Source organism: Zonotrichia leucophrys, chromosome 1 (genome assembly GCF_028769735.1).
Source record: "Zonotrichia leucophrys gambelii isolate GWCS_2022_RI chromosome 1, RI_Zleu_2.0, whole genome shotgun sequence".
NCBI lineage: Eukaryota > Metazoa > Chordata > Aves > Passeriformes > Passerellidae > Zonotrichia > Zonotrichia leucophrys.
In genome coordinates, this window is record NC_088169.1 from 3585397 (window position 1) to 3601774 (window position 16378).

A 16378-nucleotide genomic window follows, 5' to 3' on the forward strand; every position below is an offset into this window, starting at 1 on the left:
GGCATCATCAGACCCTTCCCAGTGCCCACTCCACAAGCAAATGCAGGCATGGAACCTGAATTTCACTGCCTAACACAACAACTTGCAGAGGCCACAGCTAACCCTGAGGCTCCCTCTAAGCATTTTTCCAAGGACACCACTTGATGGTAGGGCCAGAGACTTTTGTTGTCACAGCCACTGAACAAGTGACATTTCCTTGGCCAGGAGAGACTTACAAAATGGATTTCTAATACATCACCGACCACCTACTCTTCTGTGTTTTGTTTTTATATTTCATTTCTTTCTTTCTGGAATCTGGTCAGCCTGGAGAGGAGCCCCAGCTGAGAGGGGCCCTCAGCTCTGGGTGTCCCTGTGTCTGTCCCTGGCTGTCCCCTTGTCTGTCCCTGTGTCTGTCCCTGTGTGCAGAGCTCAGAGCAGGCCCAGGCTCTGCTCCAGGCCCAGCAATGGCCCCAGAGCCACGGGCAGGGCCTGAGCCCAGCAATTCCCCTCACAGGAGGCACAACTTCTGCCCTGGACAGTGCCCAGCCCTGAGCAGAGACCAGAGGGGCTCTGGGGGCTCCTGGGGACATTCCAGAGCCACCTGGACCCAGCCCTGTGCTCTGGGATGGCCCTGCTGGAGCAGGGAGGTGGCACCAGGGACCCTCTGTGGCTCTTTTACCCATTCTGTGTGATTCTAATCCAAATCAAACCCCTCAAACATTTTACTCCATCACAGCAGCTCCAAAAGCTGATTATGGTATTAATTATCATCCCTGCCATTTGTCAGCCACTGCACCACATGGATCACTGCCTGGCCCAGACAGAATACAAGTGTACCACAAGCTTAGGACTTTGTGCAGAAAAACTTTTAAGAAGGTTATCAAAGAGAAATGGTTGTCATAGGATGCAGGTTCATATTTCACTATAAATTAGAACCTGATAAGCAGAGAGCCAGAGATCAGTTTTCAGCATGGGAGAAGATTAATGTAGTGTCTCAAAAATGCTTTTCAGTGATTTTTAATTGCAGTGATAGTTATTCAATGGCACAGATTTTTTTTATAGTGCTTTCTCAGATGGATCTGTCAGAGCACGGCACTTTCTGCTTGGCTTGGTGAAACATTCTGTATTTCCTTCAGTTTGTCCTGAATAACCTAAAAAATACACAACCATGGATATAATCTCCAATCTGATTGGGGTCTAGCTTCCTGTTTTCCAGCTCATTACCAAATGGATTAAACAACACCTGATTTAGGATGTGATTTGAGACACCCTGCTACTGGTCTTGAGTGCCAGCCTGAAAAATTATTTTTGACTAATTTTTTTCATGGTTTTTCCTTGTTATTTTTCCTTGTTTCTTTCCTATCTATTTTTAATGGCTGACCAAATGTCACTTTTTCTTTTGACAAGAAAGCTTTTTGAGCTGATTTTTTTAAAAAATAAACCCGTTCTTTCAAATCTCCATTTATTTTTTTGTGCGACCTAAAAACTGTGCTACAACAAAGACTTCCAATTCTCCTTTAGAAAATACATCCCACTTCACATGGTTGATGGAGGAGGTGTATTTATAACTTTGCCATTGTTTATTATTACGACTGGTTAGGTGTTATTTTGGCCCCGCAGTAAGGCTTGGAGGTGCTTCCCAGCTCTGCTCTCATGTTTGTTTTTATAAGTAAGTACAAAGACTGTCACTCTTAAGTTTCCCACTTCCCCTGAGTCCATACATTTGTGTTGTGAGCAGCTCAGGCACTTCATTCTTCAGGCCTTTCAAAACTCCTGGATTAATACCATTAGGTCTGGGTAACTTGTTGCTATTTAATTTATCAGTGTGTTCCAGCACCTCGTCTGTTGATGCTGGCAACAGAAGCAAAATGCTTGAAGGGCGCCTCTAGAGCAGATATCTAAAGAAAAGTCACACACACATCCCTAAAAAAACTCCTCCCCTCCAGCAGCCAGAATTGGAGATTAGAGCCTGGTTCATGGATGTGAGCCACACCAAACCAAATGGGGGATCCAAATAACTCGGGTCTTTCTGCTGCCGAATGTACGGTACCACGTCAGGGCTCTGTATAATTAGCACAATTCATAACAGATTTGTTTTTTCTCCCGAGTAGTAAACATTCTCATACTTTATTCAGCTGAGGTGGCTGCTGCTCTGCTCCCAGCTGTGTGTGTGTGCAGGCACACGTATTCCAGAGGCTGAGCATGATGTGCTGCAGCTGAGAGACAAACCTGATCCACAGTGCAGAATCATGAAATCACAGAATCATTCACGGTGGGAAACACCTCCAAAATCATCAAGCCCAACCTGTGACCATCCCCACCTTGGCAAACAGAGATCTGAGTGCCATGTCTAGGTGTTCCTTGGGTCGCCAAAGCTCCCTGGGCAGCCCCTGCCAAGGCCTGAGCCCCCTTTCCATGGGCAAATTGCTGCTGCTGTCCCAGCTGAGCCTGCCCTGGCCCAGCCTGAGGCCGCTCCCTCTGCTCCTGTCCCTGTTCCCTGGCAGCAGAGCCCGACCCCCCTGGCTGTGCCCTCCTGGCAGGGCCTTGTGCAGAGCCACGAGGGCCCCTGAGCCTCCTTTGCTCCAGCCTCAGCCCCTTCCAGCTCCCTCAGCCCCTCCTGGGGCTCCAGCCCCTGCCCAGCTCCGTTCCCTGCCCTGGACACGCTCCAGCCCCTCCAGGGCTCTCCTGCAGGAGCAGAACTGGGCCCAGCCCTGGAGGGGCCTCTCAGAGCCAGCACAGAGGGACAATCCCTGCCCTGCTCCTGCTGCACACACAATTCCTCATCCAGCCCAGCTGCCAGGGGCCTCTTGCCCCCACTGGGCACCCCTGGGCTTGTGTCCAGCCCCTGCTAGCAGCATCCCCAGGTCCAAACCATGTTCCTGAAGGACTCTTGGGGACACAATCACCATCACTCAGGTGGTATCATCCCACAAGCCTATTCAACCTTCCCAATCCCTATTCAACCTTCACTCAACCTTAACTCAACCCCAAAGAGCAGGCTAAGCACTGCTGGCCACATCTGCCACTTCCCTGCCCCAAAACTGTGGCAGTAAGAAGAAACTGAGGAGCTGGCCATGCCTGGACACCTCTGTTGACACAAAGCAGCCTGGAGACAGATGAACCAGGGAGGGAGCTGACCTGGCAGCAGCCCCTCAGCCCTCTCCCCCCATCCCAGCATTATTAGGGCTGCAATGGGATCCATGTGTGACTGCCCCACATGTGCACGGCGCTTCCTGCGCTCCCAGCCCTGCTGGGGCTGGGCTGAAATGACAGCATTTTATTTATAAATCTGCTGCCAGAGGCCTGCAAAGGCTGGGCTCATTCTGGACACCTGCAGGGTCCATTCAGGGAGCAGCCAGTCGAGAAAAGAAGCAGGAAAAGCACTGGGAAGAAGAAGAGCAGCACCAGCCCTGAAGACAGGAGTGCTGGCAGCAAGGAGACCTCCCTACATTTGCTTTGGAGCATATTTTTTGATTCCAAACAAAAACCCCATTAAATGTGGGGTTTGTTTGAGCTGTATGAGCACATGCCATGGTGGGGGGGATGCAGGTCACAGTGACCAACTACCAGGCTCCACATAAGCTCTGGGATTTGGTTCCTTTCTACCTTGAGCACATTAAACCAAGCACAGCCAAAAACAAAGGTGGGGGAGGATCAAATCTGTGCTACAACCAACAGAAATGCTTTCTCCAAAGCCTGCCTGGTAGATTTAAGACTCTGGGTTTTGGAGGCTATCTATCATTTTCATTTGGCATGAATATAAATCCAAAAATCCCTTGATCCCAAGAAGGCACTGAGGAGACTCAGTCAAGATTTCAGAAGGGATGTGCTCCTCGACTTGGAAAGTTGGCAGATGATTTAATTTTGTTAGCAAATTTGACAGCGCCGTAGGAATTTTCCTCAATCAAAGAGCCCTTTCATAGGCTTCCCTACCCAATCCTCAATCCAGTGTCTAAGAATAACATCCAGCCCTCATTAATTAATGATATCAGTCCCAATAATGTCAGATTGCCTCAGAGGCCTTGCCGGGAGGGATGAATCACACCCGGCTGGCTCCAAGGCTCTCCCTCTGACAAACTCCAGTGTGTGAGGATGGAAAGCTCAGCCTGCAAAGCTCTCACCCACAGAGCCCCAGCAGCCCTCACCCTGTCTGAGGTGTGTGGGGCACACTTGGAGATGCCACCTGGCTGTACCAGGAAGGAAAAGATTATTTTTGCCCTGGTTAAATGGTGCTGCACTGCGCCACACACTTTGTGTGGTGGATGCAAGAAAGGACTGCAGAGTCCACTTGTTTTTGGGATTTCCAGAAAAGTCAAGATCATATCCAACAGCAAAATACCACTAAGAAATCTCTATCTGTGATTCTGGCTTTTACCAAAACTCCAAACTGAGATTTCTCACAAGCCCTACTCAGCTGATCCTGTTCCAACACAGGAAAAGGCACACCAGCTGTCTCTGTAAATGTACAATTTTACTGAAGCCATGATTATATGTATGAAAACATCCAGAATGCTTCCAGAGTGCTCTGTCCTAATATTGACATAAAATTGCCTCATTTCTATTTGCAACGTGATTGCAAATCCATGATTGGAGTTTTCATGTATCCACACTCCTGCAACAGCTGAAAGCAGTGACTCCAGATCAGTCATGAATGTGAAATTTGGTAATATTTGTGTATCACCATCTTTTCACATCAGTGTTACATTCCTGGGCCTCATGAAAGATCTTCAGGCAAGAACAATCACATTGTTTAACGCATTCACATAAATATTTATGCGCAGATATTCTCCGTTTCCCTTCACAATGGCCATGGCTGGCCAGGCACAAACCTCATCCCCGTTGTGCCATGGAACACCCCAGTCCTGCCACGAGGACCAACCCAGGATTGAGCCCGGCTCAACCCAAACATGAGCTCAGCAGAAAGGCACATGTGGCCCTGGTTGTGGGATGCTGGTCACAGAGGTGAAGTGTCAGGCAGACAAAGCTGGGACTTGTCTTTTTTTGTGTGCAGTGTTTGTTTATGTGCCGCACACGTCGTGCCCGGTAACACGAAGCCACCAGTTTCAGGTTACAAATATACCATAAATGCCATAAGTGATTTATTTTTCTGCCGCGCCTGGGAAAGCAAATTTGGCATTTTTTAAAAAAAAAATCTTAACTTGACGCTGATATATTCTGATTGCCACTGCAAATATAGATGTTTTTGTTATGCACAAGCACCGTTTTGATGTGATGGCCAAAGCCCTCAGAGGGTTGGATTTGGAGAGATTGAGTATTGAGAAAGATCCATCAGATTTTGGGACCCCCGCCACAAACAATTTTCAGTTCAGTAGGACCGGTCTGAGAACAACTTTAATGTGCTTTTTACTCTGAGGCATGTTGGTTCTAAAAGCCACTGACAAGTTTCACACACAAACATTTATGTTTGGAGGAGGCGCTGCCAAGCAAGCCTGTAAAAACCATTAAATCTAAAATTTGTTATTTCGCTAAAGCATTCTGAAAAATCACACAGAGAGGCTGCATTTTGCAAAACCTGGAGAGGTTCATTTCACCCCTGAAATGTGATTTCTTTTTAAATCCTTTTTTCCTCCACAGTCCTGCCATAGGATCCACCCCAACATCTGGAGAGCAGAATCCAGGCTGACAGACTAACGCACATGTGGAGCCGTGTGTTTGCTCCTTTGCTGCTTCTCAGGACAGACACATTGTCTCCCTCTCCTTCTGTCTGTCCCCTCCTTTTCTTTCCCTCATTTTTATTTTTTTTCTTCACCCTTCCTTTAATAAGGCTCCACATGTCTTGCAGCTCTCTGCTGCGAATGTGACCAGGATGTGATATTGCCTTGCACCAACACACAACGTCTGGCTTAGGTGATACCAAGTTACTGCCCTGGCTTTGAATGCCTGCAAGGTTATTAACCAGCACATCTGGCTCTCTCCCTAGGAGGGTGAGTTCTGCAGTGCCCCAGGAATTTCTTTCATACACCACTTTTATTAGCTTTTCAAAAGAATAAGGATTACCACTGGAAGGGAAGACTTAGGTCGTTTGCAAACATATTGGTCGCCAACCTGCTTGCCATGTTTGAAAAGCAACAATAACCACAACTCATTATTTGATTTTCAAAAGTAATCCTCCTTCGTTTTAGCAAATTATTACTGCTCTTGGTCTGCATTAATGAAAAAAATAGCTGGCGATTTGTGATAAATATAATTAAAAAAAAAAAAAAGACATTACAGAAAGCCACAAGGATAACTTAGTTTGGAAATACAGCCCCCAAAACATTAATTTCTAATCCTATTTTTCCTGCAGACCTCACTCCATGATCACAGAAAGGGAAGAGAAATGTGTTTCAGGCTTAATCAAAAGAGAGAAGCGCACGTGTAGCTCCAGAGAGCAAATTTATCTCCTTTGCCCACACATGGAAGTTGCACAGGACGTGAAGTCTGAATGCACAAGTGATATTACTGTAATTTCCCATCTGGACATCCCTATTTCAGTAATGCCAGAGAGGCCTTTTCTGGTTTCATTTATTTCACTTCCGAAGCAGTTTAAGACAAATGGGAAAGCTACAAAAAAAAAAGAAAAATCCACGTGGGGTGGTTACAGAGGGAGCTCCCCAGGGCTTTCCTCCTACCTGCCCAGCAAAGTTTAATGCTCCTGGCGAAAGTTCTCCTGAAAAAAACTCTGGAAACACCTGCCCAGCTCCCTGCCTGCCTCCCAACCCACCTGGAACTCCACCTTCCCACCACCTGTCACTGCTGAGCTCGCTTCAATGCAACATTCACCATGCAGAATTAAGCAAGACCAGAAAAATAAAATAAAAAAATTGCTGGACTTGCTAATTAATCTCCTTTTGAAGCCATGTGAGGCCGGATTTTCAGAAGCTGTCGGCACTCAGCAGCTCCCATTGTTCCAAGTGGGAGTTGTTTGGCACTCCCAGCTTTTGTAGGGCTGCTCCTCCACGTAGGTGTTTAAATGGGAGCTCTGCTCTCCACTAACCTTTCACAATTGCTTTTGGCCAGGCTGATCCTCCAGAAATATCCCAAAGAGCAGTGTAAGCACTCACAGAAAAGTCTATTTTAAAACTAAGCATAAATAGCCCATACTCCTCCAGCCAGGGAAAAGAAACAACATTCTGTGATTTCCCTGACCAAGGGAGACAGCCAGGCAAAAAGTTCACCAACTCCACTAAATTCATACAATGAAAACAAAACAAAGATTCCTAATTATGCAAATGAAAACACTGAATGTTTTCAAGAATGTCACAACCTTACGTGGGGATTTCTGCCAAACAGAGCAAGAATTTAAATCCATCAGATAAAATCCTGATTTCTTTAGATTAATATCCAAACAAAAGGCATGCCTGGGTGAAACTCTAACCATACATTCTAGCATCAGATAAATTACAGCCATACAGAACATAAAGATCTTCTCACCTCCTCAGGTTTGAATCTTCTGAGAAGCCCACCTTGGCAGCCTTAGACTTGGCATTATTCACTCAGCTCCAGCCTTCAAAAGAGCCACGACTCCTTTGGTCCACTAAGGCTCATGGAAATCCTTACAGGGATTTTTGTTGTGCCTGCCTATAAATTGCATTGTCTTCTAAAGGCTTCCTGTCCTGCAAACAGAGGCACCAGCACAGAGATTCAACTGAGATTGTTTTCCCCTTCTTCTGCTGCTTTTATTTAACACACAAAAAAAAAAAAAAAAAAGAGAGGGGGGAGAGAGAGAACTGGTAGAAGTTCCTTACAGGAGTTGGAAGAGGACATCTGCAGGCAATTTAACATGAGGGTTTGTTTCTGTGTCAGCTGGCAACCCCTGGATAACTCTGTCATGTAACTTATATGCTAAAACATGATGTAGGACAACCAGTGAGACTGGGTAAATATGGCAGCACATCAGTTTTATTTGATTAAGATTTATACTTTTTCGAAGGGAGCAGCTCTGCCATAAACTCTGAAAAACAAATACAACCCTGGAGCTGTGAAAGTGTCCCACCCTGATCTCCAAATCCACCTTTTGCTGCAGCCCAGGAACAGAAAACAGGGTCTTTTTCAGGTGAAGATGGGAATTTTTCCATTCCCTCCCAGTTCAGGAGTGATCCAGCAGAATGTGAAAGGGCTCAGGCAAACCCGAGGCTGAGCCCACAGTTTGTGCCTCAGTTCTCTGCTCCCTGCCCATTCCAAAAGGAACACAGACCAGAATCCAAAGGGAGCTCTGGTGATAACCCAGCTCCCCAAGTTTCCCCACCCCATGTGTTTAACTTCCTTCCAGCCAGAAGAATCTGGTCAAGTGAGGAAAGCTCATCCATCCTGGTTCCCCTTCTGCTCTTGCATCAGATCTTACGTATTTTGACATTTATAGCCCTGCATTTGATCTGAGGCCCTGATTAGATTCAATTGGTAAAATTACCTTCCTCTCCCTCCCTCCCTTCCTCCCCCCTCCTCTTTGTGTGTGTGCACACTTTGGTTTAGATTATTAGTCATTTAAAAATCAATCTTGCAGTTAAATCTTTAATGGCATAATTGCTCCTGTTGCCTAAATTTGTTTAGTTTGTGCTTTATTAGCATGTAATAACTGAAAGTATATTTTCCTCTGTCTCAGTTAATAACATCTCTGCCATGGCTGAGGTGCTGTGAGCCGGCTGCCTGCAGCTCCGGGACAGCTCTGGGGGAACTGCAGAGATTTTCTGAAGCTTTAACTCAGTAGGCAGTGGCTCCCCTTAACTCAGTCCTCAGCTGGGCTCCACTTGGGGTTTTAAACTATTTTTTGGGGTTTTCAAACAATTTTTTGCTCATTCTTAGTTCATTTTGAGGGCTTTTAGGGCAACTGTTGGGCAGGGAAGCTCTGTTGTCCCAGACAACAGTGGGTCCCTGGTGCCACCTCCCTGCTCCAGCAGGGCCATCCCAGAGCACAGGGCACAGGGATGGGTCCAGGTGGCTCTGGAATGTCCCCAGGAGGAGCCCCCAGAGCCCCTCTGGTCTCTGCTCAGGGCTGGGCACTGCCCAGGGCAGAAGTTGTGCCTCCTGTGAGGGGAATTGCTGGGCTCAGGCCCTGCCCGTGGCTCTGGGGCCATTGCTGGGCCTGGAGCAGAGCCTGGGCCTGCACTGAGCTCTGCACACAGGGACAGACACAGGGACAGCCAGGGACAGCCAGAGGGACAGACACAGGGATAGCCAGGGACAGACACGGGGACAGACAGGGACAGACAAAGGGACAGACAGGGACAGCCACATGGACACTCAGGGCTGAGGCCCCTCTCAGCTGAGGCTCCTCTCCAGGCTGAACTCTCCATCTAACAAAAAGCTTAACACAAATATCCCTGTGCCCAATGTAACTTCACCAAGTCCCTATGGAAAGAGGGGAAGGACAAAGTTGCTTCCCAAGGAAAATTAAGCCCTAATTTTCCTAATACAGGTCTCCCCTTCCTTTAAAAAGGGACCTCAGATACTGCTGAAAGTAACTGAATTACTTGGGAAGGAAGGATCTTGAAGCCCATCCAGTTCCAACCATGGGCAGGGACACTTTTCACTATCCCAGTTGCTCCAGGCCTTGAATATTTCCAAGAATTGGGCAGCCACAGTTTCTCTGGGTATCCTGTGCCAGGATTTCTGCCCTATTATTCACAAGAATTGACATGGCAGCTTTCTGGGATTTTGGAAGATCTCTCTATGTGACCAAGACAGAAACCTGTGTCAGCCCACCGTGGAAGGCTCACAGCACACCTCAGATTTACCTCCCTCCTTCCCAGTGTAATTTGAATTTGCAATAGAGCAGGTTACAGTGTCCTAGCAAACATTTACTGCTGTTCCAGGAGGTGATAATGACTGCCAGCAAGTTTATCTCTTTGATCCAAGGCAATCACAGATGATATGGAATATACAACACACATGCCAAACACTCTTTTAAGCCTCAGCAGCAGAAACAATTGATCCCTTCCGTGTCACAAAAAAAACCAAAACCCAAAACACTGGAATCAACAGAAATATGGGCTTAGAGATGTAGAAGAGTAGGGTTAGATGGGATATTAGGGTGGGCAGGGGCTGGCACAGGGTGCCCAGAGCAGCTGTGGCTGCCCCTGGATCCCTGGCAGCGCCCAAGGCCAGGCTGGACACTGGGGCTGGAGCAGCCTGGGACAGTGGGACGTGTCCCTGCCATGGAAAGAGGTGGAACTGGGTGATTTTTAAGGTCCTTTCCAACCCAAAACATTCTGGGATTTTATATCTTACAGTAAAAGTCATCCATATTAGCTGAATTTAAATATTGCTGTAAATCTGGAGGGCAACATTTGGGGTTTATATGTTATTAGGCAGCAAAAAGCTGAATTTCTGAGGAGGAAGTGAAGTGGTAGTGGTAGTGAAGAAAGCACTATAGAACCTCTGGGGAGCAGAACTCACTGGCCACACAGACATGGGATTTTAGGGCACAGCAGTTACCCTTCCTGCTCTTCTAGGTGAGGAAAATATATACTTTTTTTGATAAACAAACAAAATTGCACCAGGAAAACACACATTGCACAGAACCAGTTTCTCTTTCTAGTGAAACATGTATGGAAATATCCAAATATTCCCTACTGATCTGAGCCAAGGAAGATTTTCCACAACAAGAATTTGAATTTTCTTGGGAAAGAACACTGAGAGTCTGAAAATATCCTACAGAACAACAGGGAAAGACTTATGGCAAATGATAAAATAGCAAGTTGGTGAAAGGTATCTAATCAAATGCCCATAACTGTTTATGAGGTAATGTCTGTATTAACAATCAAAAGAAGGGGATAAAACAACACATCAACCAAAGATACTGCACCCCAAAGTCAACTATGGGACACCAACAGGATTGGGGAAATAATCCAAAAGGGTCTTGAGGAGATTAGAACAAGGGTAGGAAATAACAAAGTAAAAATTCAGATTTAAAGAAGATGGGGCTTAGAACAAGTTGAAACATGAGATTTTCTAAAAAGGGACGGAAGAGAGAAAGGAGGAGCAGGGAGAGTGAGAGAGAGAAGAAAAGAATTTTGGAACAGATGAGGCACATCACCAAGTCCAAGAGAATCATTTATCCCTGTCTGGGCTGCTGGAGCAACAGCTCCTGGAAAATGCCTTTCAACCCTACAAGGCATTACCAGGAGTGTAACAAAGTGGTCATTTATGACCCCATTTATGACCAAACAAGCAGGACAGCTGAAAGCAGGGCTGGATGCAGAGCTGAGGGGTGAAGCTGCCTCATCCCCACCACCCAAAATGGACCTGAGCAGAACTGATGTGCTTGGCAACCTCCCCTCAGCTCCCCCTATAAATCTTCCTCTTCAGGAACGTGAGGAGGAGCAAAGTCAGTGTGAAATTAAGGAGTTTGAATCCCTACTGAGTAGCTGGGTATGAGGAAATGCTTCACAACAGCAAGTAATGGAGAATCATCCCTCAGGAAAGGTGAAAAATGACCCCTGGCTTGGGCTATTTGCGGCCAGATGAAGGCAAAATCAGTGTGTATTAAACATACAGTAAGTGTGTAATCTCTCTAAGTAAGTAAGTAATGTCTGACTTGCTCAGAGATAATCCCCACACATCTTCAGCATTTGCTCTGCAGATCTGTATGAGGACAGCCCGGGGCAGGTGGTTTCTCTAAGCAGTTTTCAAGAAAGAAAGACACAATCCTTTAGAGAGTCCCAAGGCTGAACTGATGTGCTTGGCAACTTCCCCATAGCTCTCCCTATAAATCTTCCTCTTCAGGAAGGTGAGGAAGAGCAAAGTCAGTATGAAATTAAAGAGTTTGAATCCATACAGAGTAGCTGAGTATGAGGAAATGCTTCACAATAACAAGTCATGGAGAATCATCCCTCAGAAAAGGGGAAAAATGACCTCTGGCTTGGGATATTTGTGGCCAGATGAAGGGAAAATACAAATGCAGTGTATATTAAACATACAGTAAGTATGTAATCTCTGTAATTAAGTAAGTAAGTAATGTCTTACGTTTGGAGGAGTAATGTCTTATGTTGTCTGACTTGCTCAGAGATAATCCCCACACATCTTCAGCATTTGTTCTGCAGATCTGTATGAGGATAGTCCAGGGCAGGTGGTTTCTGTACCAGTTTTCAAGGAAGAAGGATTCTCTCCTTTAGAGAGTCCCAAGGCTGCTCCAGAGCCAGACTTCCTTGCACCCCTTCCCTTCAGTGATGTCAATGAAGCCACACACAAAAATGACAGCCTTGGAGGCACAAAACAGCACTGAACACTTGGGCTCACTGGGTTTGCAGAAACTGCTATGGAATAATTATTTTATTCCTTCAAAGAAACCCAGGTTTTCATTCATTGTAGTATCAGGAACAGCTTCCACATTTGATAACCCAAAATTGACAGATTCAGAGGCAACAACTTCAGTTACATCCACAGAACAAATGAGGTTGTACAGACACAGACCAGCTGAGCTTGGCTTGAAGTGTTTGATGCCCTTGGAGAATTTTGGATTTGCTGGCCCCACATGCCAGGGTGGACAGGAACTAAGGAAGAGGGGACAAATATTTTGGCAGTGGGCTTGAGAGATCTTTACAGGCTGAGATTTGGGAGCCCTCAGTGCCACTCCAGAGCAGAGCAATAGGAACAGGAGGATCTTCTTTGTCAGTGTCCCCAAAGCAGAACTGGTTTGGTTCCTATTCCAGATTGCCTTGTCCATCTTTCCCAACTTCTCCTCATAGCTTCTCCCCACCCTCAGCTTCCCACCCTGGCTCTGCTTTCCAAAACCATCCATTTTATGATTTCTACCCATCACCAGTGGAAATGTCCAGACTTTTAAGTGTCTGGCAGACTGCAGAAATGAGATTTAAACACGTCTGACTCCATGTAACAAAGGGTTTGTGTAAAGGACATCTATCAGCCAGAGCTCTGAAAATGCATTTGGTACTCTTTAGTTTGCTCTTTTCTGCTTATGAAGAAGATAATTTTTGTTTAAAAATGGCCCCACTTAAGGAATTATCCATGCCATTAGTCCCTATAACAATAGAGATTAAAGTCTCTAGACCATCCCTATCAAAATAACATACTCTTCTTTGAACATGTCATTAACACTGTTTTCCATCTGGTTGTTGGCAGCAATCTTGGATTTGCTCCGAATTGCTGAAAGTTCATCAATTATAGCACACAGAAGCCATTATCTCTCTTTTCCTTTAGCAAGGAGGTATTTGCTCAGGCAGACAGAAGAGGTAGAGGTTCAAGAGCAAAGAAAAAAAAATAAAAAGCAGGAAGAATTTACTCACTGGAACTCTACGGCAATCATTTGGTCACCATCCAGAATTTTAAGCTGCTGAGAAGTGAATCACAATTTCTGCCTAGGAGGGGATTGTAGAGTTCAAATCCAGTAGTGATTCTGGCATTATTACAGGTAACTGATGTGTGCTGACACAGGAGGGAAATGGAACAGCAAATCTGAATCCTGGCACTGTGGGAGCTCTGAATGAGCACGGGAGGGGAGGGAGGAGTGCCACCCACATCCACGTAAATTCTCTTTATAAACTCATCCATGGCAAACTTTATTTTCTGAGGACACTGAGAGTAAGCTGTGGTGATCATCCAAATAAGATTTAGGGGCTCTAATCCAGCACAATGAGAAAGAAGAACAGTGAAACTCAAACTGTGGCTTTACCCTGTCAGTACTACAACAAGGGAAGAGCTTTTAAAGTTTCACCAGAATAATGAATGAAGTCCAGAGTGAGAGGTAAGAAAAGGGGATGGAGTTACAACCGTTCAGCTTTGGGGGCTGATGATATTAAAATCTTTTCACATCTCTCATGAAGCAGGCAGCAGTCATCCCTGAGCTGCCAGGCCCTGTGGCCGTGTTCACAGGGGTCTTAGGATGAGGCAAGAGATGAGGATCTGACTCCATGTTTCAGAAGGCTGATTTATTATTTTATGATATATATTATATTAAAACTATACTAAAAGAATAGAAGAAAGGATGCCATCAGAAGGCTGGCTAAGAATAGAATAGGAAAGAATGATAACAAAGGTTTGTGGCTCGGACTCTCTGTCTGAGCCAGCTGACTGTGATTGGCTGTTAATTAGAAACAACCAACATGGGCCAACCACAGATGCACCTGTTGCATTCCACAGCAGCAGATAACCATTGTTTACATTTTGTTCCTGAGGCCTCTCAGCTTCTCAGGAGGAAAAATCCTAAGGAAAGGATTTTTCATAAAAGATGTCTGTGACAGCTTTACCCTGTCAGTACTAAAACAAGGGAAGAGCTTTTAAAGTTTCACCAGAATAATGAATGAAGTCCAGAGTGAGAGATAAGAAAAGGGGATGGAGCAACAACTGTTCAGCTTTGGGGGCTGCTGATACTAAAACCTTTCCACATCTCTCATGAAGCTGGCAGGAGTTATCCCTGAGCTGCCAGGCCCCAGTTTGCAGCCCAGGAAATGTCCAGGAGCTTGTTCACCTCCGTGCCCTGGGGCTAAAGGCGCCTTCTCCCAGAGAGAGGCCACTGCAGGACTTCTGCCATGGGCTCATCACTCATTCACACCTGCAGGAGGGCTGGCTCATTGGTCAGGAGCAGATGTTCCACATTTTCTGGAAGGGATAGGAGCATGTTATCACCTGGTGGCAGGCTGTGATCCAGCAGAACTCCATGTGCACATGGATCACCTCCTCATCCAGGCTGCACTGGGTCTCAGTTTACCTCACCTGAGGCTTTGGGCCAAGCTCTTTGTATCCTTGGCTCAGATTTCCATGCTCTCACTCCCAGCTGAGCTGCCCAAATATCCCTTCATAAGCAGTGAAAGAAGTGCTTTAGCCATGCAAAGAATCCACACAGACCAGGCTTCTGGCTCAGGTAAAGACGTGGGGGTCAAAGCCAGCCTTTATCCTCCTTATCTTAAAGGATGATAAGAATAGTAATAAGGAAGAAGAAGAAGAAGGAGGAGGAGGAGGAGGAGAAGAAGAAGATGAAGAAGAAGATGAAGAAGAAGATGAAGATGAAGAAGTTGTTGTTGTTATTCCGTTGTGCTTCCCTCCTTGTCCCCCTGCCTGTCCAGGCACAGACTGTATTGCGCATCCAAAACTCCCAGCATAACAAAGTCTTGGATCCTATTTAGAGACTCTACAATTCCAGGAAAAATAACAGATTATATCAGACACAGAATATACTCCTTAACAAATAATACCACTTTAAAAAAATCAGATTTAACCATAACACAAGAGATTAGGTACATCCAGCAGCATCTCCGCACTGCCACAGTCTGAAATCCAATATTCTTTGCCCAGCAAAGGAGTTCTGAGGTCAGGTTTGTGATACTTCCAGCAACAATAAGGGATGCTGTGCCTGGAAATGTGGATTTGCCACCACAACCCAGGCAGAGAAGTGCTAAATTCAGGAGTGGTTTTCAGAAACTGCTATGGAATAATTCTTTTATTCCTTCTAAGAAACCAGGTTTTCATTCATTGTAGTATCAGGAACAGCTTCCACTTTTGATATCCCAAAATTGACAGATTCAGAGGGAACAACCTCAGTTACATCCACAGAACAAATGAGGTTGTACAGACACAGACCAGCTGAAATGGCTTGAAATGTTTGATGCCGTTGGAGTATTTTTTTATCAAGAATGTCTTCTTAATTATGCTGTCTGGGGTATTAATTGTTCCCATTCTTCATCTTCTGCAATGAAAAACCAGAGTGTGCCACCCACAACTGCTGCCCACCTCTTCATCCCACATGTCAAAATCATCACCGAAGAACAGAAAAATCAGACCAACTAAATGTGAACAGACCAAATCTTCCAGCAGCCTTGATCCAATGAAAATCACACCCATTATCCCAGGATAGACACCATTACTGATAAATACAGTCTTTTTTTTTACCTACACCAGTAAGGCCCAAAGGAACAGCTGTAATTTGGTTTTTTTAGAATTGGTTCCACAAAATCCCCTCACAGTGATGGCACAAGTTAACTAAAGTCAAACAAACATCTGGCCTCTTTTGAAAGCAGAATTTAACCCTTAAAAAATACAAGGTTTATTTAAAGGTCAGTATTTACAAAGCATAAATCCCTAAAAACAAAATATGCAAATGTCAGGCAGTATTTTGGAGTTTTTCTGTGACTGTGGTTGTAACAACTGGAGTTAAATGGCAACAGAACAACAAAAATATCACATGAAAGTGTGTGTAAATGACAGTCTTGCCTATACAAAGCCACAATTTTATCAGTGTGAGGAGGTTTATTTATTTCACTTCTCTTACAGGCACTCAGTGTGTGAAAAATATCAGGGTCAGAATTCCCCCTATTTTGCAGAACTGGAATGAAAATCCAAAAACATCCATCCTTTTTCTTGTCCACATCAAATGTTTCTTTCCTTTCTGCTTGGACCAAACACAAGGCTGTGACTCAGGTGAAATTACACATTAGGGAGCCTCAGG

General features: G+C 45.4%; 1 protein-coding gene across 4 annotated transcripts in view; it reads right to left on the bottom strand.

The window, feature by feature from the left end:
- ERG (ETS transcription factor ERG) overlaps positions 1-16378 on the bottom strand; it is a 154424-nt gene that overhangs the window by 87101 nt on the left and 50945 nt on the right. The window contains exon 4 of one of the 4 annotated variants that reach the window (XM_064705324.1): positions 7414-7595. The exons of the other annotated variants lie outside the window; for them this stretch is intronic. The gene's annotated coding sequence lies outside the window, so the exon portion shown is untranslated. The remainder of the gene's footprint in view (positions 1-7413; positions 7596-16378) is intronic. 4 annotated transcript variants of the gene reach the window in all.